Consider the following 22,753-nt stretch of genomic DNA (forward strand, 5'->3'; position numbering starts at 1 on the left):
GCTATTTAGTTCTAAGCATGTTCGCTGCATATTACGCTAGCTTCCTTTTTGGCAAGAATTACTTCCAAATGGTTTCAAGCACGACAAAGGAAAGTAGCAGGAAATCTTCCTGCTACTATTTTTAAAAACAGATATAGCGCTGCATTTGGATTGTCAGCTGACATACTACCAAGTACGCTTTGTAACGTGTTTGCAAAGTGAATTAGCCAGCCGTAATGCAATTAATTAGCGCTCAGTCCTTAATTAAGTTCTGGCGGTCAGACGATGGAGATGAATACTGTCTCTGTCGAGGTTTATTAAGACATTAAAATAAAAGACTGACTAAAACCATAAATGCACAAATGCAAACTGTAGGGCAGGTGTGTTAGCATATTTATGCTATGTTCTTCAGTGGGCTTATTAGCTTTATTTTTCCCACTTTTGCAATGTTGCCAGGACAATTGATCAACAAAAAAGCTGGCAAAGTTCCTGGGGGGGGAAAAAAAAATAATAAAAATGTTTATATCTCCCAGGTTTCCATGAGGACGGCCTAATTCGAACCCTGCTGGAGTTTGCGACAAGTTCAACAGGCATTTGTTCAGATGCTCCAGACCACAACTCTACAGCTGTTTGAAGACCTAAAAAATGCATGTGGCTGCCTGGTGGGAGTCCAGAAGTGCCTAGATATTTCCTTCCTACTGGATTGCTAGGAGGGGTTGATGTCACCAGGTACCTAAATTATGCACAAAATGCAAGCATGTCTGGGTTGCTCTTTCACTTGGGAATGAATGTGGAAACACCCCTTCTGCCGGCGATTCCTGGTTTGGTTGGGCGTTCTTCTCTGGCCTCCCCAGTGTCTCAGCCTTTCCACCAAGACCTTTTCGACTGGAAGCTTATTGCAGTCAACGTGCCATACTGAAAGGTCTAAACTCTTCATGCAGTGAATAATCTTGGCTTTTTCTTCAGCGAGGAGAAGCCCTTTTATATCGGCCATGTAAGTCATAAATGCCATGTCTCTGTTTACAGCTTCCCCATACAACAGTGACGGTAAAACTCTCTGAAATGGAAATGAAAATAAATAGTTATTTTCCTGAGAATAAATAATAATTATTTTTGAGTTAAGCTGACATTGCTAATGGAAATTACTATGTTGTTCTCAGTAGCAGAGCTCAAGATATGCCAGATGGCAGCATCTTATGTATTTGTGAGCAGCGGGAGGAAATGGCTTTGTCACATGATGAATTGTACATAAAACCTCCCACAAAGATTTGGAACTAGATTCTGCTCCCATTAAAGTCAATGAAGTCAAACTCTCAGGACCACCACAGAGAGGGAGAGAAAGTTGCTGAGTGGCAAATGCTTCACGAGACTATTTCATGAAGATAGTCTTCCTGATCTCCCATGCTAGCCATGTCCAGCAACAGGGTCTGTAACCTTGAAACCTTGCAATGTTAGACTGGTGGAGCAGAAATGGTGGTTTACATTATGGTCCTGCCTAGCAGTTTCACCCAAATAAATAACAAAGCTATTTAACTGGCATGTAAAATATGCATGAAAATTGTTCCAAGTATATTGTTTGTTCTTATGTTTAAAAAACATCTATTTCTTTAACAGAGCACTGGAATATCAACCCCATAACTTAGCATTTCCATTTCTGGGCTGTTGAGGTGACCAAAATCTAACTAGTCTGTCCAGGTCATCCTCCCAGAGGTTGAGAGCAAGCTATTTTAACATTGTTTCTGTGGCAGGGCTGGTTATTCTGAGTCCAGCACCATTGTGATGAGCCAAACTATAAGAGACTGGATTTTGTGTCGGGCAAGTATTTTCCATGGCTCTTGAGCAGATCAAATAATGCCTTGTGTTTCATGAGCACCATCTTGGATGAAGACTGGAAAGAAGGAATAAAAAATAATTATGTAGATGGAGTAAGTTGTTTCAAGTTGGTTAACTTGAAAGGCTTATTGGAGCCTTGTGAACTACTCCAGTGCAAATGGTTTGTGAAGGGCTTTTCTGCCATTTGTATCTAGCAAGGAATCTGAGGCTTTTGTAACAGGATGTTCAACCTCCTTAGGATAATTGAGGCCTATTTCCCAGAATATTTTTCAGGAAGGAGAGGGGGAAGATGGAAGTATACAATAAAACAGTGTTTGGGGATTGATGAAGTCTTTTTAGCTTCATGATCACTGTTTACATTGTATAGATCTTACTAGAAAGTGCTCAGAGTAGTTTCTTTTTTTAATATACTTGACAGTATATTTTGAACTATGTTTCCTCAGATGCATTTCAAAACCTCATTTTTGTTTGTCTTCACTGAAAAGCTAGAGAGGAATAGCTTGTTAGCAACTGGTTCTTCAGTAGATTTCAACTTGACCATCAATCAATAGCACGATGGTGGGATATATAAATGGGAGTAACTTATGTAAGAAATATGAAGTAATCTCACCACTCGACTCAGTGCTAAACAAGACCTCAGTCGAAGCATCGTGTTCAGTGGGAGTACTGTGTTTGGAGCATCACACTTCAAGAAGATGTGGGCCAAATGGATAAGAAAGCAGTAAAAATGGTTGGTAGTCTAGAAAGTGTGATCAATGAAAGAAGTGGTTTTGTTTAACTAAGCGAAGAGAGGAGATGTGGTCAGTCTTCAAATGTGTAAGAGGTTGTTGCAGAGAGGAAGGTTATGACTTTTATAGGCTGTTCTCCATGTCCACTGAGTACAGGACAAGAAGTAACCCTCTTAAATTGCAACAAAGGTGATTTGGTCAGACCTCATAAACTTGCTAAGCATTGTCAAGCACTGGAATAGATTACCTAGGGAGGTCATGGATTCACCAGCACTTGAGAAGTTTAAGAACTGATTAGACAAGTATCTGGGTAGGAGTGGTTTAAATAGAATTGATCCTAACTCAGAGTAGGGGAATGGACCCAGATGACTTCTAGATGATATCCCCTCAAAACTCCTGTTTTCTAGGATTTTTGTCTTCATAAAGATACAACAAGGTGCCTACTGCCTACATTCTCTTAATCAATGTTACAGGTGTGTAACGTGTGTGGAAGAGTCATACCCTTAAAATTTCAACAGACCATTGGAGATATGTTGCTATAGAATGGTTTTGAGGAAGATCTGTCCAGAAAATTATCCTGCAGGAGGAGTACAATCTCCAAACTTATTCTTACACTGGAAAAATGTACTCCATTCTTTGCTCCTACACTGGCACTGACATAAGACAAGAGGGTTGTTGGGGCACGAATGTAAATGGTACGTCATCTTCCCTGGGAGGCCACTAGCCCTTCCATATCCAAACTTACTTCTCCTTCACTCAGTCTAATAAGCAGTGTGCATCTATCAATGATAAAGTTGTGAACTTCTTGCAACCCACTTAATACCTGATCCATGGATGCTGTCTCTTTAGAGGAGGGCAAGGAAAGGATTTTATAGTAAATGCTATGGGTCTCAAAGCACTTTCTTACTTTTGAGCTATAGGGTAGGGACAAAAATTACACAAAAAACAAGTAGAAGAGATTGGAAACCAGTTCAAATCTGGAACACAACAGAAGTTCAGCGCACATAAACCGCTTTCAAAAAGGCTGAAACGGGTTTAAGGTAAACCTGAATGGATAAAGTATCAGACTTTAACTGGTTTAGGTTAAATCGGTTTATTGAACTTGTGTCTCAGATCCCTTGCAGATCCGAGTTAACCAAGTCCCCCAGCATCCCATGATGCTTTGTACCTCCCCTGTAGCCCCTCCCCCTTCCCAGCCCCCTACAAAGTGGGCGGACTAGCCTTGGTCCAATCTGTCTGCTCTAGCTGTGCAGGGTTGTGTGCTCTAGCACCTCCTGGCTTCTGGCCTGGGACATCGTAGACATCTGGCTGCATTTCTCGAATCAAAAGTGAATGTGTGTTCACTTGCTTATTGGTTCAATCTACGCAGCTTAGACTAACCTGTGAAGGTTGAATTGATTCAGCCTTAGGCTTTTTGACTGTCTGGACTTAGCAAAAATGTTCATCAACTCTTGTATCCATGACAATAATATATCTCAGCTTTCTTTTAGTGTTAATAGTCCTTTCTAATTACTGGGCACCTGTTAAGTGCCCCCAAAGGAATCTAGCATTAAAGGGATCCAGAAAGTTGTATGTTTCTTTTACTTTGTAGTAGAAATAGATATGAACTTCAGTTGTCCTGGAAATCCCATCACCTGGAACACTTTCACCCCTGTCAGGGATCAGAAAGCAAGGTATGAGATCATTACAATAGTACCTTGGATGTCTGAAAGAATGTAAGTCAGGCTGCTGATAGAGATATGGAAGATCTCATTAAAGTTGACTGCTGTATCAGAAATCTGTAGGGTTTCCAACGCTGTCCTGATCTTTACAATAGGCTCTATGGATGACCTAGGAATTACAGATGAGTTGGCATTGCTTCAGGCCCAGGAATCTTGGGTAACGTTATAATTAAAGCTATTACAGACTGTCTAGTCCCTGGGTACAAAAATCCTAGTGAACTGGAGCTTGAAATCACCGATTAGTTTTTCTTTTTAATTTCAGTTCTTCTTTGCGGGCTGTGCACTAACTCCATCAAGTCACTGTCTGGCCCTGATCCTGTCAGGTCTGCGTGTATTTGGGCCTAGATACAGCCCCGTTATATTCAGTTTGCTTTAACCATGCTCACCGCTTATGATTTCAACCTGTTCTTGGTTAAGTCAAAGGTTTGGTATCTTGTGGGAGCCAGGCAGGTGGCCTGCTCTGCTGTTCTAAGACGGCAGTAAGGCGTTAAGCACCCCACATTGATATGGGCAGAAAAACCAGACCTTATGGAGTAGAAAGCAGAGTGCAGCATGGACTGTGAACAGGAACAGCAGCCTACCATCTCTGGTAGCTGCAGTGAGGAGCTCTTCCTTCAGTTTAGCCAGAGCTGCTGTTATAAAACGATAGGAACAGAGCTCTCCTGCTTGGTTTAGCCCCAAGTATTAGGAAATCTGATCATGCAGAACCATGTACTCGTGCTACCTTCTCTCCCAGCTTCAACCCCCTCAATAGGTCAGGGCCAGGGAGAGAAGGTTGCATGCCTGATTGGATTCCTCAGAGTTTCATTTTGCTGAGCTATTCGCATGCTTACCTGAACTTGTATCCAATCCTTCTGAGGTTGATCCATCACTAATTTGAACTGTGTTCAAGGCAAACCCCAGTATAATGACTAGCTCACTGTCCTGTCCAACTCATACTCCATCAAGTTTCTTATGATGGAGCAATACAATTAGAATCCAACCTGAGCACAAGGCATAAAGTGAGACCAGCAGAATGCAAGAACAAGTGTGTACATCTGTGTGTACATGTGTATGTATAATGACACAATTAAGGCAGTGTTTGAGGACTTCTCTTCCTTGTTGTCTCTAACAAACTTACATCACCACTTAACCTATGGTCAAATTCTGGTAGAAACAAAGTAGATACCCTAAAGCAGCATAGATATATTAGAAAAGGACCTGGCATGCAGTTTGCAGAGAGAGGGGAAATTAAAAAATATAACCAGGCAACTGCAGTTCTGCTGCTGAAGAAGGAGGAACCAACTCAATAGGGAAATGACAAATAATTAGCAAAACAGAGCAGGCCATCTGTGTTACCAAAAGGTTTTATTTGGAAAAAGAAGCAATGATGACATCGTATAAGAGATGGGGGGGTTGCATAGCAACTTAGTAAACAGAGACCAAGAACGTTCAAAACAAGCAGAAATGCGCAGACTGGGAAAATGGGTTTTCAAGAAGGTGTCAATTGACAACTGCTTCACAGCTTGGGGAAAGCTGAAAGCCTCCTGAACTCAACCTGGAAAAGCCTGTTGGAATAAGGATATTGTCCAGGGCAAATTCATCTCGAGAGGCTTGGCAGTGCCAACGGTCTAATGGGACAAGTGGAAGGGCCAACTGACTATCGCAGTAATTGATGAAACCCAGCTCTCATAGTGCTTTTGCTTCATTGATCTTAAAGCACTTTCCATCGGTCCCATTTGACAGGTGGGGACATTGAGGCATGGGGAGGAGACATGACCTGCTGAATGTCATTTAGCAAAGCAAAGTGGGGAGAGAACTGGAGGAACCACAGAGGACATCAGCTCTTATCCCCTCCCTGTTTACTAAACCCTACCCAAAAATGTGTCCGGTATTTCATACTGCATAGCTATGAGGGTATGTCACCACAGTCATCTGCCCCAGCACTTGGAGCTTCACCAGGCCCAGACAGGACCACTCAAGCTAGCACTCAACTTATGTAAGAGAAAGGTACACGAGCTCAGCTGCTTGCTGAGTGGTGCTGTTTGCTCTCCCTAGCCCATGTTACAAATGTCTGGAGATGGGGGGGTTTAGGCTAGCCTGCCTTGTGCAGCTGGACCTGCAAGTCCAATCCATGCTTGTGGCCATCACTCCATAACCAGCAGTTGTCTCAGCCTATGTGTTCACAGTGCCAGCCCTACCCTTGTGTGGAGAGAGAAGCACTTTCCCAGTGGGATAGCTGAACCCTGCTGAGATGGTAGCAGCACCAGCGCTACCCCTCCTTACCAAAGCTTAGAGCAAGCTGGAAAACTATGCATTGCCACATAGATAAGCTCTTGTCGTAGCTCTTGGCCCAAGCCTTTACCTGCATGCAATGGCAAATCTGAAGAGGTAATGAGATTCACTTATTATGTGCATTTCTCCAAGATGTTAAAGCCAGAGCAGATCGTTGTCTCAGGGGCTGGCTGGAGACAACACTGGGGCTTGGAAAGGTTGCTTGAACTCACGGCACTTTTCTGTAAAGTGCCATGAGTTACAGCTGCATGTCTATCAGCGCCCACATAGTTTTACCGATTTTTAAGAGAGTTGTTTCTTTCCTTTGCTTTTAGATCTAGATGTCTCCGGTCAGTCTCACCTCCATCCTTGGTAAAGTATTTGAAAAAATTATCAAGGCTCACATTTGTGAGAGCCCAGCAGGACAAATTATGCTGAGGGGAAACCAGCATGGGTTTGTGGCGGGCAGATCGTGCCTGACCAACCTAGTCTCTTTCTATGACCAGGTTACGAAACGCCTGGACACAGGAGGAGGGGTGGATGTTGTATACCTGGACTTCAGGAAGGCCTTCGATACGGTATCCCACCCCATACTGGTGAACAAATTAAGAGGCTGTGATGTGGATGACTGCACAGTCTGGTGGGTGGCGAATTGGCTAGAGGGTCGCACCCAAAGAGTCGTGGTAGATGGGTCGGTCTCGACCTGGAAGGGTGTGGGCAGTGGGGTCCCGCAGGGCTCGGTCCTTGGACCGATACTCTTTAATGTCTTCATCAGCGACTTGGACGTGGGAGTGAAATGTACTCTGTCCAAGTTTGCAGATGACACAAAGCTATGGGGAGAAGTGGACACGCCGGAGGGCAGGGAACAGCTGCAGGCAGACCTGGATAGGCTGGACAAGTGGGCAGAAAACAACAGGATGCAGTTCAACAAGGAGAAATGCAAAGTGCTGCACCTAGGGAGGAAAACTGTCCAGCACACCTACAGCCTAGGGAATAACCTGCTGGAGACATGGAGGTGGAAAGGGATCTTGGAGTCCTAGTGGACTCCAAGTTGAACATGAGTCGGCAGTGTGACGAAGCCATCAGAAAAACCAATGGCACTTTATCGTGCATCAGCAGATACATGACAAATAGGTCCAGGGAGGTGATACTTCCCCTCTATAGGGCGTTGGTCAGACCGCAGTTGGAGTACTGCGTGCAATTCTGGGCGCCACACTTCAAGAAGGATGCGGATAACCTGGAGAGGGTCCAGAGAAGGGCAACTCGTATGGTCAAGGGCCTGCAGACCAAGCCCTACGAGGAGAGACTAGAGAAACTGGACCTTTTCAGCCTCCGCAAGAGAAGGTTGAGAGGCGACCTTGTGGCTGCCTATAAGTTCATCACGGGGGCACAGAAGGGAATTGGTGAGGATTTATTCACCAAGGCGCCCCCGGGGGTTACAAGAAACAATGGCCACAAGCTAGCAGAGAGCAGATTTAGACTGGACATTAGGAAGAACTTCTTCACAGTTCGAGTGGCCAAGGTCTGGAACGGGCTCCCAAGGGAGGTGGTGCTCTCCCCTACCCTGGGGGTCTTCAAGAGGAGGTTAGACGAGTATCTAGCTGGGGTCATTTAGACCCAGCACTCTTTCCTGCTTATGCAGGGGGTCGGACTTGATGATCTATTGAGGTCCCTTCCGACCCTAACATCTATGAATCTATGTCTTATGTTCCCAGAAATACTCCAGGTACAATGTTATTGCTACAGCTCTGCAAAACAGTACAAGAATTCATGTCAGTTGTACCCATTTTGTTTTCAGTTGGGATTAAAAGAAACTACAATAATTTTGTTTCAGGAAAAGAAACCCATGACGCTTTCTTTTGAGCATTTTCAAAACAAGGTGCTTCAATTGCGGTAGATTGCATTTGGAAAACAATCAAGTATTCAAAACATTTTGTTTTGCGACGGCCTAAAATGTTTCTTTCAACCCCAAATAATATATATATATTTGTTTCACTCTCAGGTCATCAAACACTTCCACTGCAGGTTAGCACCAAACTCTTTCTTGTGATGAGAAAATTAATCCATTCTCAGCACCCAAAATCCTGCTGAGTTCTGAGGCAGGGCTAGGAGCACGACAGCAAACCAAGAAAGGTAGTTCCCATATGATTTTCCCAACCCTTTAAAATAAAAAGTAAACCTCCTATATAGGATCCTTTCAGGGCCTCTGAGCATGAAACCTGACCTTTCACCCATGCGTGTTTGCCTGAGTGAGGAGAACCTGGCAATTCCATATTACAATAATAGCCTTCATAGGCACTGGAGCTTTTATCTCCAATGTGCTTTACAAACATTAATTAATCTGCTAACTAAATTACTCTAGTAACTAAACTAATTAATTAAAGTAATTTTAGGTATCATTAATTCAGAAGTCCAATTGATACCCTCATTATTCGTCTTTGAACTGCACTATATTACCTGGGCACGTGAGGTCTGCTAAGCAGTTCTCATTTATCAGTGTAAATTTTGATATGTGGGAAAAGTTGGTTCTTTCTGAAACCGACAATGTGTAAACTGTTCCAGTCTGTGGATTATGGGAAGGCTGTTGCTGAAATAATAGCTGATAGTTGTTTGACTTAAGCTAGCTGTATGATAATAGCTATACATTATCTTATTAAAGTTGTTAAAGCATTTGTGAGGGGCAGAAAGAAGGTTATAGGAAATGTTCTGCTCTTCAAGTCTCGGATTATTGGAGTGTGTCTGATACAGGTTCTGAAATCTTTCTCATTTCACTGAAGATTGGTCAGGGGAGAACAGATTTAAAAAAAAAATCAAATGGCTTAAAATGCTGATGTGCAGAAGCATCATGAATGTTCAGGGACTGAGAGCTGATAGGGTTGCTTTCTTCACATGGGGACCTCGAACCTGTCTGGAGGCTGGTGACTACTTCACCATTCTGTGTTGTCTTCCCAGAGCACAATCTCTCGTTTAGCTCAAACTGATCCCTATATGCTGTACCCTATGGAATTGCTCTGGAGACCCCTTGTCTTGTGATTCAGGTTTCTTCTGCTGATCCAAGTAGTTCTGGATGGGAAATCCTAGAAAATGAGGGTTGGAAAGGACCTCAGGAAGTCATACATAGTCCAACCCCCTGTTCAAAGCAGGACCAGCCCCAACTACATCATCCCAGCCAAGGCTTTGTCTAGCCAGGTGTTGAAAACCTCCAAGGATGGAGAGTCCACCACCTCTCTTGGTAACCTGTTCCTGTGTTTTACTACCTTCCTAGTGAGAGGTTTTTTTCTAATATCCTACTTAACCCTCCCTTGCTGCAACTTGAGCCTGTTCCTCGTTCTGTCATCTGCCCCCACTGAGAACAGTCCAGCTCCATCCTTTTTTGAACCACCCTGCAGGGAGTTAAAGGTTGCTATCAAATCCTCCCTCAGTCTTTTCTTCTGCAGACTAAATAAGCCCAGTTTCCTCAGCTTCTCCTCACAGGTCATGTCCCCAAGGCCCCAAAACCATTTTTGTGGCCCTCCTCTGGACTGTCCCCAACTTGTCCACATCCTTTCTGTAGCAGGGGACCCAAAACTGGACATAGTACTTCATATGTGGCTTCACCAGTGCAGAATAGAGGGGAAAAATTACTTACCTCCAATGTAAAATGTTTTTTCCTGTCCCATTACACTTTTCAGGATGTCCAGAACGTAACCTGTCTGCATCTTTGGAAGTGTTTTCGTGGGAAAACCAAAGACCCAAGTCCACTTCTCCCTTCATAGCAAGCAGCCTTGGGTGTTAAGACACTGACCCGGGGTAGATGTGGAATGTGGCGGAGAAGTAACTTGAACCTGGGTCCTTTTACATCCCAGGTTGGCCACCTAGTTATCAGACACATTTGAGCAGGGGCAAGGATGGAGGGTGCATGTATGGGAGTGCAGCCAGACTCGCATATTTAGTTGCGAGTACATATACCTGTGGGTCTCTCACACTTTCAGTAGGAAGTCCATCCTGGAACTGAAAAACCTTCCCAAAGAACTCTCTATGCCCATAAAATGTCTCTGTTTTGTCAAATAGATTTTTTTTTACTCTTCCCCCCCCCCCCCCCAAAAAAAAAAACAACCCAACAACAAACACAAACAAAAACCCCCATTTCATTAAAAAAATCTTGATCAACTCTTGTCCTAGCATGTAGCATGGACTCTTCCCTGGCTACGGGGAGAATCTCACGTGAGTTCCTGCCCAAAGGTAATTGGATATTTTTGACCTGAAGCTGTCAACTGGCAAATGCAATGAGCTATTGCAGTCACAAACGTAGTATTACATCGGCAATTAGGAAGGTCTTTACAGAAGTTCTTAGTGAGGACTCTCCCTTTCTTCCTAGATGTCCTGTTTTATCATTCAAGGCCAGTGCTTATCGTGTGCTAAGAGAGCTCCTTCCAATAGCATTGCCAGATTGTCTCCCACGAATGCTGCGGCTCACAGTGTATGAGAGGCTCTGGACTATACTGCAGCTGAGAAGGGTCTACCCTCTCCCTTCATCTGATTTTTCTTTTAAATGCTGTGAAGTTGAGATGTTTCAGAGCCCTGAGCCCTCTTTGAGATCCAGTTCAGAAAACCTGCTCTTGTCTCATCTCGTTTGCTTGCTCATCATGCCAGGCTTTCTAGGGTTTCTCTGTTTCATACTGTTGTGTTGGGGGAGTCAGGTAGAGGGGGAGGCATGGGAATAGGGGGAGCTTTGCAGGTATTGTGCAAGACTGTAATGTCGAACTGTTTGTTTCCTGTTTAGAATAACCTCACCTGAAGGCTGGTGTCTGCATGCTGAAGGAGTCGGAAGGATGGCTAAGCCTCATAAAGAATGCACCTCTGGCTATCAAAGGCAAGACCATCAGGATGTGTAATTAAATGTTACAAGATTTGAATAACAGTTGCCAGTGAGACCGTGATGCTTGTCCTTCCCTGTCCCATCCATTCAGAATGGGGTTTTAATGGCTAGTGGGTGGACACCATGAAAACATCTAGGATCCATGGAAAAAAGAATTTAAAATGAGAGATTCTTTTTATGGCAGTGTTCTGCTTCATTTTGCATGAAAAGCTAATTCTCCATGCGTGACCTGTCTCTTCTGCAAACAATAAAGAGATCAGATTAATGAGGTGAACTGGAGGCTTTTTTTTTTTTAAATGCCAAGTTTGAAGGGGTTGTTTGTAGAGGTTTGCGGCGCGTGGTATGAAACACTGTTCTTTTTCAAAATAGCAACACCCGGCTTTGTGTTCACATGGAAAGCTATTATATTATATCTATTCCCAGACTCATTCTTCCCAGATGTTGCCATCTTTTGAGTAATACATCATCACAGAAAGTACTCTTATAATGTATTGCACTAATACATTGTTCGAAGGACACCAGTGATGATAAATTCCTTAAATGCTAGTGCTGTCTGGGGATAACGACTCTAGGAGCAAACGCAAGGTAATGTAATGATTTTTTTTTTTTTTTACTTGGTCCCGGAAAGAATACAGGAGGCATCTTAAAGTCATTTTCACATAGGAGGAATATTAAAATATGCAATATTTCAAGCACTATTTAACAAGCACTTGAACAATACCAGTATTAACGATAAAGATTTCACATTTAAAACCATTTGCTTTATTCTGTTGTCTTTACCTGCAGTTCAGTTGAAATTCTGTCTAATTCTGTTGTTTAGCCCCAATTTTAGTGTTTTGAAATGGGATTTTTTTTAAATGACATTTGTTTAGAGGGTAGATTTAATGTTCACTGTGATCATTGTGCAATGCAGTGTCTTTATTATGGCTGTATTTCTCACATTTTATCCTTTTCCTTAAATAGGCCAGGTTTTCAGGATGTTAGTTCATATCATTGGAGCCAATAGGATTTTATTCATTGGCAGGCTTAAAGGCTAGTGTCCTTGCTATGGCAGAGGCAATGCCAGATGATGGCAAAATAATTGCATGTGTAGAAGTACCATATTTTGGAGTGAATGGCCAAGAAGCTTTATATGACGCATCTCATGGGAAGAAAATACTTGAGACCAATAGCAGTCTGGAAGTCAATTCGTTTGGGGGGATATTCATGTTGAAAGTGAGTTGAATAAATTTACTTCTGTCTTCTGTTTGCAAACTGTTGGCCAGTGACCCTGATTTCTTTGTTTGCATATTTGTGAGCAAATATTGCAGCCTGACATGGTCACAGTCTATTTGTTTCAACCATTTATCTGGGCCTGTTTATGAATGCTTTGTTAGTAGACAGCTACATAATATGGTATTGTTTCTTCTTCTTAACTAGAAAGCTGCAACTGCTTAATCGAGAGAATGATTAATTTCTAAATCCAGCGGGGTTGAATCGGGCCCATAGAAATCCAAGCTTTTTCATTGACTTCAATTGTCCTTGGATCAGACCCTGTAATTCCTAGGTAACGCATAAGATGACTAGCTATGTGCTTCTCCATGACTGTCCCCACAGAGATCCACCAGCTACTGTTAATCATTGATACACAAAGCCTTGTGGCTACCATAGCTCGTGCATTGAAACACAACCTCTTGTTGTTTCGCCACTGATTTAATAATCAGGGAAATGGTTCACATTTCCCACTTCCTGGGTGACACACTTGCTTAGATACGCTTTGCTCTTTCTGTTGGCCTATTACCAATAGCCACTAGTAGAGTTATTCCTTTCGCTCTAGTGTTAGGGACCCTGGAAATAAAATCACAGACAATGAGGGTTGAAGGGACCTCAAGAGGTCACATCTAGTCCAACCCCCTGCTCTAAGCAGGACCAGCCCCAACTACAGCATCCCAGCCAAGCCTTTGTCCAGCTGGGTTTTGAAAACCTCCACGGATGGAGAGTCCACCACTACCTCTCCGGGTAACCTCTTCCAGTGTTTTACTACCCCCTTAGTGAGAAGGTTTCTCCTAATATCTAACCTCAACTTCCCTTGCTGCAACTTGAGCCCACTGCTCCTTGTCCTGTCATCTGCCCCCACTGAAGACAGTCCAGCTCCATCCTCTTTGCAAACTCCCTTCGGGAAGTTGAAGGCTGCTATTCAATCCCCCTCAGTCTTCTCTTCTCTAGACTAAATAAACCCAGTTCCCTCAGCCTCTCCTCATCAGTCATGTCCCCCAGCCCCCCAACCATTTTTGTTGCCCTCCACTGGACTGTCTCCAATTTGTCCACATCCTTTCTGTAGTGGGGAGCCCAAAACTGAACACGGCACTCCAGATGTGGCCTCCCCAGTGCTGAATAGAGGGGAATAATCTCTTCCCTTGACCTGCTGGTAACACACCTACCAATGCAACACACCTACCAATGCCAGACATGCAGTGTGGAAGCTCTCCTGGTTTCTAATCTCAGCTGATGACCCCTTGAAACGAATCCGACCAGACTCCCATTTTCAACTTGGAAGTGTCAGTGTGGGCTCAACTAAGTTTATTTGCACTCACAGGTGCTTGTGTTCATTTCTAAAATTATATGGCTTGGAGCTTTCTGACCTCTGCCTTCTGTGACCTCTGAGACTGCTCGGAAACAAACAAAGACCGGTGGCAAATAGCCTGCGAACGCGGTGTTACAGATCACCTGCGATGTGCGGTGCTTAAAATCCTTGCTCCCTGCAGTGAGTGTGAAATTAATTGAATTGCTGTTGCTCTCTAGTGCTCGTTCTGTGCAACTGACTTGCTGTGACCAAATTAAAATATCTAGAGGCAGGCAGAGTCCATGCTGGGGAGAGATTAAAGAAGGGACCAGCGCAAGAGTAGAGACATGGAAATTAAATCCTGAAAACGTAATGCTGTGCTGGATTTTATAGCTGATTCAAAGGCTGTGTGAAGCAAAAGAAGACTCTGAGCCCGGTCCTTCATGGTACTTGAACTCCTTTTTAACTTAATGGGTGCGCAGGACATGGCTATTGGCTCGTTGCTTTGTTGCAGAATGATTGCAGCATGACTGTAAAAGGTCCCACCCTGCACCACTGTAGTTCATGGATGTTTTCTCGTTGGCTTTGGCAAAACCAGAATCTGCTGGAAGATGGGCTTCTACTTCATTTAATCAACAGGCCAACCAACCTGGCCAAGGAATCCCAAGCAACAGGGATGACAGTAGCATTCCTGCTACCACAAGAGCCTGGCAGCACTACACGTGTGGAAGGAAGGACTTGTGATAGGCTTTCCACATATGACTTCTTGGACACAATAGGCCGCAGCTGAATGTGTGCTGATCCTAGGTTGCCTTTGACACTCAGAGTAGGTCCTAGTTGCTGTTTCTAGAGCTAGGAGCTGGCCCAGTACTATGCAAGGGCTATGCTGTGATGAGGTTCAGGGTGACCTGGGAGTGAAATTAATGCTTTTCCTCCCCGCCGTGGCTGCAGGAGGCCTTGCTGGTAGCAGAAGCACTGCAGACCCTCTGGTTGAGAGAGTTGTTGACATCTGCTAGGATGTGGGGAGGGGTTTGGGTGTGTGTGTTGGGGGAGCTGTATCCTTTTATTCACCTGCAGACTTAGTTCTGCAAGCTCAACTTCTCAGGGCCCAGCAGAGCAGGATAAGGGAGGAGAAGTCAGTTCTTCACCAGTAATTGCATAAGCAGATTGAGGTTGTAACCTCAGTAGTGGCTACCAGCGCCTTCATGCTATGGACTGGCACACTGCAAGCCCTGGGAGAAGTGGATAATTCCTTCCTTCCCAAAAGCTCCTGGCACCAACTCAGGTGGTTATTGAGGGGGAGGGTTTGCCTCCACTGATTCTTGTAAAGAACCATCTTAGTGCATAACTAACTCCAGGTAAAGCCAAAAGACCTCCTCTGTCAACCGCAACAATCACTCCAAAAAGTGTGAGGAACCGATTATATAGTCATATCACAGGTATCATGTTTTTAGCAGCTGCCAGGCTTGGCCATCTGGGAGCTGTGTCTGTAAATGCTACATCCCCTTGGCTGCATATCGGGTGCCAAGCAATTGATGCCAAATGCACGCTGTGCTGCATCTCTAGCTGGCACGCAAGTTTGACAAGGAACGTTGCCAGCTGTTGCAGCAGCAGTCGGCAGAGTGTGATGTAAGCATCCTGCCACATCTGGGCCAATGCAGCTCAAGCTGCAGGTCATTATAGCCTCCATGTGGTTCTGGCTCCAGCACAGAGTAGTGTTGTGATGAAAGGGGATTAGAACAGCAGTACCAAATCAGTTAGGTATGGGCTAACAAGGATCTGAAGCAGTGTCTCCAAAGGGAAATGATACCCTTGCTGTTACTGCTCCGAGTGCCAGCCCACTGCATCAGCACGGTTTGTGTTTTATTGACAGCAACCGAAGAAGCCTTTTCCTGCGTTCTGCTGGAAATAGGAAGGATCCTTGAGGCAGCTGCTTAATGCTCAACATCCTGAACTGTGCCCCAAAACAATGCTTTAATACTGCCTTTTGCATACAGCTGAGCACAACGACTTCAGTCATTTTAGTGCATTAATGTTTGGGGGCTTCTCTTCCTTATGGTCAGGATTTTTGGAAGCACGTTTGCCCTTTAAGGCTTAGACCCATTGATTTTAATGGGAGCTAGACTAGAAAGGAGTGTAAGGTGCTTCAATGTGTTTGGGAATCAGGGTCCTAATGCTTATTCCATATTTTCTCATGTATAAGACACTCCACTCCCAATAATACATAAGATAAAATTGTGAAATGCAACTTCTTTTGCATCAATTTGATCAAATTTTGGTCTATTTTAATTATAATGGTTTGGGTCTGGGCTGGGGCTGGGGTTGGTGTGGTTTTGTAGCTTCACTGTACACAACACACCTTCATTTTAAACTTCCATGTTCAGGGGGAAGAAAATGTGCCTTAATCCCCAGAAAATATAGCAGTTGTCTCTTCTGGGTAAACCTTTTAAAATAAGGTTTGATTGTCAGTAATGGGCCCAATCCAGCATACCAGTGGCTACTGCGGATGTTATTACAAATTAAATGCAAGATCAGGATCTGTATAAATGCAAAGTCCTGGGAAATCATCTGAGTTCATTATTTTGACCCTTCTATTTTAAGATCTAAAATACAACGTAAAAAAGAAGATAATGCACTTGCAAAGATCCTGCTGATTGCAGGACATCATGCAAACATGTAGGAGTCTTTTTCTTTTTCTCTTTTTTTCCCCTCCTTTTACCAGACAGAATAGGTGAAGAGGTTGAGTTGCAGATCTCATTTCCCCTGTTTTGCTGCTTGTGAAGTCTGCCAACAGAATCCACCTTGACAAAGTCAAGGACTCTGCGTTTAATGTTGAACTGAGTGAATAAATTATGCATGAAATTGTGTCGGAGTCTCTAGTGTGCAGAATTGCTCCTTTTGATATGAAAGGTTAATTCAGAAAGGAGTCCAAAATAGCTGGAAATTGTGGGGATAAGTGGATAGTATTCACTGTTGTGAGCTGTTATTACTAGAAATTGCATTCCCTCTCTAGCTTCCCCAGAGATTTAGCTTTGCCAGTGAATATAAACTGTACTCAATAGAATAGCATTTAGGAGTAACAAGAGTGTATGTCCACATACAGTAAAATATTCTAATGGTGTTTTAAAAAGAAGCTGTACTTTTTCATGTATACCATGTACCCTAAGGATAGATTACTATTACATTTAGGTCAAGAACAAGGCATAGCAAAGGTAATAGGTTTTGAGCACATCTTTATTACCCTATACTGGCTGTATGATCTATTCCAAAGGAATTGGACCGTCATTCTTATGATTGGGTTTGGGTATGTCTAATGCAAGTGGTGGTTCCAATCAAGACTAAATCAGATTTTCCTTAGCTTTGGCAGAAGATTCAGTTTTGTTTTGCCAGGATGTCTTGTCCCTAGTCTTCTCCCATAACCTTCATTAGCATTGTTATGATCTTCAACCCATTGTCTTTTTAGTGGGTATTCTACGTACAACACAGCAATATGATTTTATTAAGGAAGTAGGGATTTGCTGCAAGTAAAAGCATAAACTGTAGCCAGGTTATCCCTGGGTGAAGACAGTTTTTCTTGCCATTTATTACATGTATGATGCTTCTGTGGTAAAGGATGTTCCAGTTCTCTGCCAATGGAGAGATGATCCAGCCCTCCCTCTTTTGTGGGTTTAGCAGCGAGCATAATTCTCCCTTCTCCCCTATCTTCTCTTTTTAGGGTGCCAGTATTTCTAATACTCTACAGGGCTACCCCTGGGGCTCCTTCCTTGTGCATGGATACTTCTCGCCGGTGTGTGGAGCAGGCCAAAGAGAGAAATCAGAAGGCTTCATGTGTGCCCGGGGCCTGCTAACAGGACATGACAAACTAGGTGTCCATCCATGCACCTTTACCTCCAGCTTCTGAACTCCTAATTTTGTGGGCAATGCTGGGACTGAAGGAATTTCATGGCTTCCTCTTACAGGTCAAGAACCATCTCCACCTACAGACATAAAGAGAGTCCCCTAGATGTGTCCTTAGGGATGACAGGATCCTCCCTTCACAACACAGACCCCAAACTTCTGATTAGAGGTCCCAGTATTTCATGGGAAACAAAGAGCACCACCAGATACAAGGCATGTAGTTGGGATGAGGGTCTTCAGAGCACCAAATTCTTGGGGATGGAAGTGCTTAGGCTGACTGCAAGAGTTGAGGAACCGGTGGAGGAGGAAGCACGTTTTTCGGTCATCCAACATGATGGCCATGATAGGCATGAGTGGACAAAGGAACGAAGAAGTCCTAGATGCAGAGCCTTGACCATTGGGTTACCGAGTGACAAGCTTTGGCAAATTGAGATGCTCTAACAAAATCGTTTAGCTTTTCCAAGCCTCCTGAAGCTTTTCCACCAAATCAGTGGATCCATGCTAAGAGTGAAGCTCAGCTTTCTGACCTCTCACTGGACTGCTATGCCGTGAACTTTCTCAGCCTATCTGTTCACATCCTGGTCATCTCATGCCCTATGCTTCTTTGCTATAAAGACAAGCTCTGTGCTCCTAATCACCTCATTAAAATGATCTCCAGTAACCTCTGCATAGAGGTTACTTCACATTCCCCAAGGATAAATGAGGTCTTCATACACCAGAGCTACTTGTTACTGCAGTTAGCTCTTCCTTTCATACATCAAGGAAGGATCACTCTTCCTTCATCATGCCCAAAGCTTCAGCACACAAAGAAAAAGCTGGATGTGCAAAGTGCTGTTAAGAGACATAGCAGAAACAATCCATCCAGGAAAACATCATTATTTGTCTCCTCTCACTCTGAATGTCTACTCTTGAGAGCATTTAAATCTGCCACAGACGGGTGGATGAAATGTTGCTCAACAGAAACACATGCTGCTTTAGTTAAATGATCCCAGATGGACTTTGAAATGTTCCAGAGATGTCTCTTGAGCAACAGGGGCATCAGCCACTGTCAGGGGAGCGCAAAGCCACCCACCTGGTCATCCATCAACACCTTTTACCTGGTGTTCAGCAGCTTACTTGGAGGAAAGGTGCTCCATGTTTTTGAGGATGCAAATAGATCAGAGCAGCCAGTTCTCTTTCATCCTCTGCTTTGCTGAGCTGTCCAAAGACGTTTTTCTAATCTACCAAAAAAAAAAATAAATCATTGCCTTCATAGAAGCTGTGCGTCTTTAGCCTCTCTCCTGACCCATTTTTATGCATGTTATAATTCCATCATTAATTAATATTTCAACCATCCTCCTAGTACTTGGAGTGTAAGGCTCACGAGCCTGTTCCCAAGATCATACTTCTTCCTTTTGTTTTACAGATGGATATAGCATTTGTGCCTCTCCAGTCTTCTAGCATAGTACCGTATCTTGATGAGAGCTTATATGCGATACAGCTGCTTCATTCTTAAATTTCCACATAATGTCTAAGGGTGTCCTATCTCTGTTTCCCCCCTTTCCCCCCTCTTGATTTAATTCTCTTGGACTCTATATGCATTTCTGCTGTAATGCAAAGCAACAGAAGTTCAGTGGAGTGATCATCTGACCAGTTCTTGCAGCCTCTGAGTTTCCTCCTGGGTTCTTGTTGGAAGGCAGAGGGATTTGCTCACCACTGGAAGTGACAGGATTGCTTCCTAAAACCCAGGAATTCCTCAAGGTCTTGGGGTGCTACTAGAAAAACCAGAGCCCTTTCCCTGTGCACCTTTGCTCGTCTTTTAGGCTCCGTGGCAGCACAATTCCTCCCTGCCGTCCAAAAGTCATTGACAAAAGTCCCTTAGGAAGATGCCATAAATGAAACTGAGGCAGCCAACTGCTCTCACTTGAGGCACAAGACCGCATTAAGTTTATGACAACTTTTGAGCCCTGCTGACACGGACCAAATTGGCTAGCAAAAAGCTTGTCATCCCAGTAGCAATCTCTTGAGTTTTGCCTCTTTACACAAACTCACATGGTGAGTGTACAATATTCTGCACATACATAGAAGAAAAAGCTAGTTACCAGCTCTTCAGATTATGGTAAGGGATTGAAGTCTTTGGGGTTGAGTTGAGGTATTCCTTTGTTTCATACATTTTTTAAAAATATTTTTGAAAAAAAAAAGAGGTTGTTTAAAAAAAAAAAAGCAAAAAAAGCTCTCTTTTCATGGTAGTGCACATAAGTTGTAAGTGGGATTTTTCAAAAGCATTCAGCCTGGCCTTCCTCTGCTACCCTTGAAGTCCATGGTAAAACTGCCATTTGATTTCAATAGGAATAAAGTTAGAACAACACAAAGGAAATCTGAAATGTTTACCTTATATACAACTGTTGCACTCCCCTTTTGAAATGTACTGAATATAAATGCAGAAGCCCTCCTTAGTGAAGATGTACCGATTTATTTTAGAGCAGTGTAAGATATTTGGCCTTTTATGGGGTGTGAAAATACTCTACCCTGAGTGGTTCACTTGGCTCTAGGCACTGGTTTTGGTGGGTGACCAAAGTGCTTGACCTCTCTCGGGTAAGCAGACAGTCAAATATCCAAGAGAATCTGTATACAGAAGTATCCCACCCAGTTCAATCTTGTTTGGTGTGAAGCAAATTGTTTTCAACCAGAAGTGACCTTCAATTAACAATGCTGCTTTAAAAACATGTTTTCTGCTCTGTGTTTTCCTGAGTTTCATGTGTAGGATGCTTTATTGTACAAGATGCTCAACCTGCATGTAAACAATACTGTTTTCTTTGACGCTATCTTTCCAGGGTTACATGCTGTGGGCAAACACTTTGATACAGTTTTTATTGATGCTGATCAAAGAGAGCCTGCTAACTACTACAATTTTGTCCTGGAGAACCACTTGCTGAGAGAGGATGGAGTGATCTGTATGGAGAATACACTCATGAAAGGACAAGTCTACCTGGAGAACATATCTGATGAAAATGTATTAGCTGTCAGAAAATTAAACACAGTAATTAATTCAGATCCTTGTGTTGAGCAGGTTAGTGTTATGCAATTAGTTAAGGGTAATATTGGTATTTTAAGCACCTCTGGAATTTCATCAGCCTAAGTGTTTTGTTAGGGACTTGGAAGGAGGCTGTCTCAGTTATCACAGTTATTTCTAGAGAAGTCATCATACTCTAACACTGTTCTTTTATTAGTTGCACCAGGTTATGCCAGCAAAATGGGGGGAGAAAAGCATATTATTACAATTCACTTCATGGAAAGCTAAGTATGCTTTACTAGATCCAAAAAGATTCATAGCATGCATCTTCATCATCTGTTTTTATATACAAAATAACTGTGAACTGAAATATCAATAACAGATGCTTAAGTTTAGATGGTAGTATTGCATCTATAAGGATAGCCTGGATTTTTTTGCTAAGGTATGGTCTCCTGATAGTGCCTCTGGACCACTAATTCAGGTGCACACATCATACCGATGGAGATCAAGCTGTAATGTGCGAGCAGAAGTATATGAACAAGAGTAGGAAAAATAGTTCAGGGAATAGTAGATGTCACAAAACCATAGTAATAGTATGATTTTGAACCTCCAAGGCAGATTTGGGTACAATATGCAGTCAAGCCAATATCTCAAGGAACTTAAAACTCCATTAAACCGATAATAGGAATCAAATGCACTCGAAGTCGAGAGATTGAGCCTTGTTTATAAAACTGAAAGGAAAAAATGGCTTTTGTACTGGCCGCACATTGTAGAGGTAATGAGTCTTGAATAGAAGTCTACAGAAAGATGGGGACCTGGCATGTTTGGATAAAAAGTCCACCAAAGTCCACTGAAATTCATGGAAAGACTTCTGTTCTTTTCAGTGAGCTTTGGAGAGGCATGAAGTGGTGGTCCTCATTTAAAAAAAAAAATGATAGCACTTGTTCATCTGGGCACATGTCTTATTTTCCAGGCTATTTCAGCCATGCAAGGTAGAATGAGTGGCATTCAAAGGAAGTGAACACCTTCAGATGTGGCAATTGATTCAAAGGTGAGAATTTCCTCCCCATAAGCCTGTTGGATGACAAATATCCCATGATTTCCCGGGGACTGGGAATCGGCTCTGTTTCCATCCCTATGCGCTAGGGAGAGGAGTTGGATGAATGGCTTCTGTTTGCATAGAAGTAAGAGGCAATAGTGAGAGAGATCAAATTATTGTGTGCCCAGGAAGGGAGAGCAACTAGCTATTTTCCTTATACTATTAATTATGGTAATTCTTTCCCTTTCCTACTCTGCCCCTTTGAAGGTCACCTCTAATACTCCTCAATTTTCCTTCCCCTCCCCAGAGATCAAAGCTCAATGAAGTCAATGTAAGGTGTTTGCATGAGGCCCAGTTTCAGATCCCGCACCCCTTAAAAACCTCAAGTCAAATTATCCAAAGAGTGGAGGGTGCAAATCCCTCCAACACCCGCCAGGCTTAGCGTCAAGCTAGCTAGAGGGGTTGCAGCGACGGTGGTTTGCCAGTGTTAACACTGGATGATGGTCACAAATAGTGTTAACACAGTGTTAACACTGTTTAACTTAGTGTTTTACTTAGTGTTTAACTTAGTGTTAACACTGTTTAACTGTTAACACAGTTAAACAGTGTTAACACTAGATGATGGTCACAAATAGCAATAAACACAGAAGCCCCCTGCATGGATCCCAGAACTTTTTTAATTAATTTTTTTTTCTACACAAATATTGGGATCTGTATTCTATGTTGTCTGGTAGCCTGTGCCAACACATCTCTCTGTCTAATTCCACAATGAGCATTGTACTCCACCCTCTAGATGCCACTTGTGCTGCAGAAAGGGGAGAGTCCACGTTTTATTCAATGGGCCACCGTACTGAGGCATTTGAACAAGAGCAGCCAGTATGTCTTCCAACAACACAGACGCTCGGCTCTAT

Source organism: Alligator mississippiensis, chromosome 12 (genome assembly GCF_030867095.1).
Source record: "Alligator mississippiensis isolate rAllMis1 chromosome 12, rAllMis1, whole genome shotgun sequence".
Taxonomy (NCBI): Eukaryota; Metazoa; Chordata; order Crocodylia; family Alligatoridae; genus Alligator; species Alligator mississippiensis.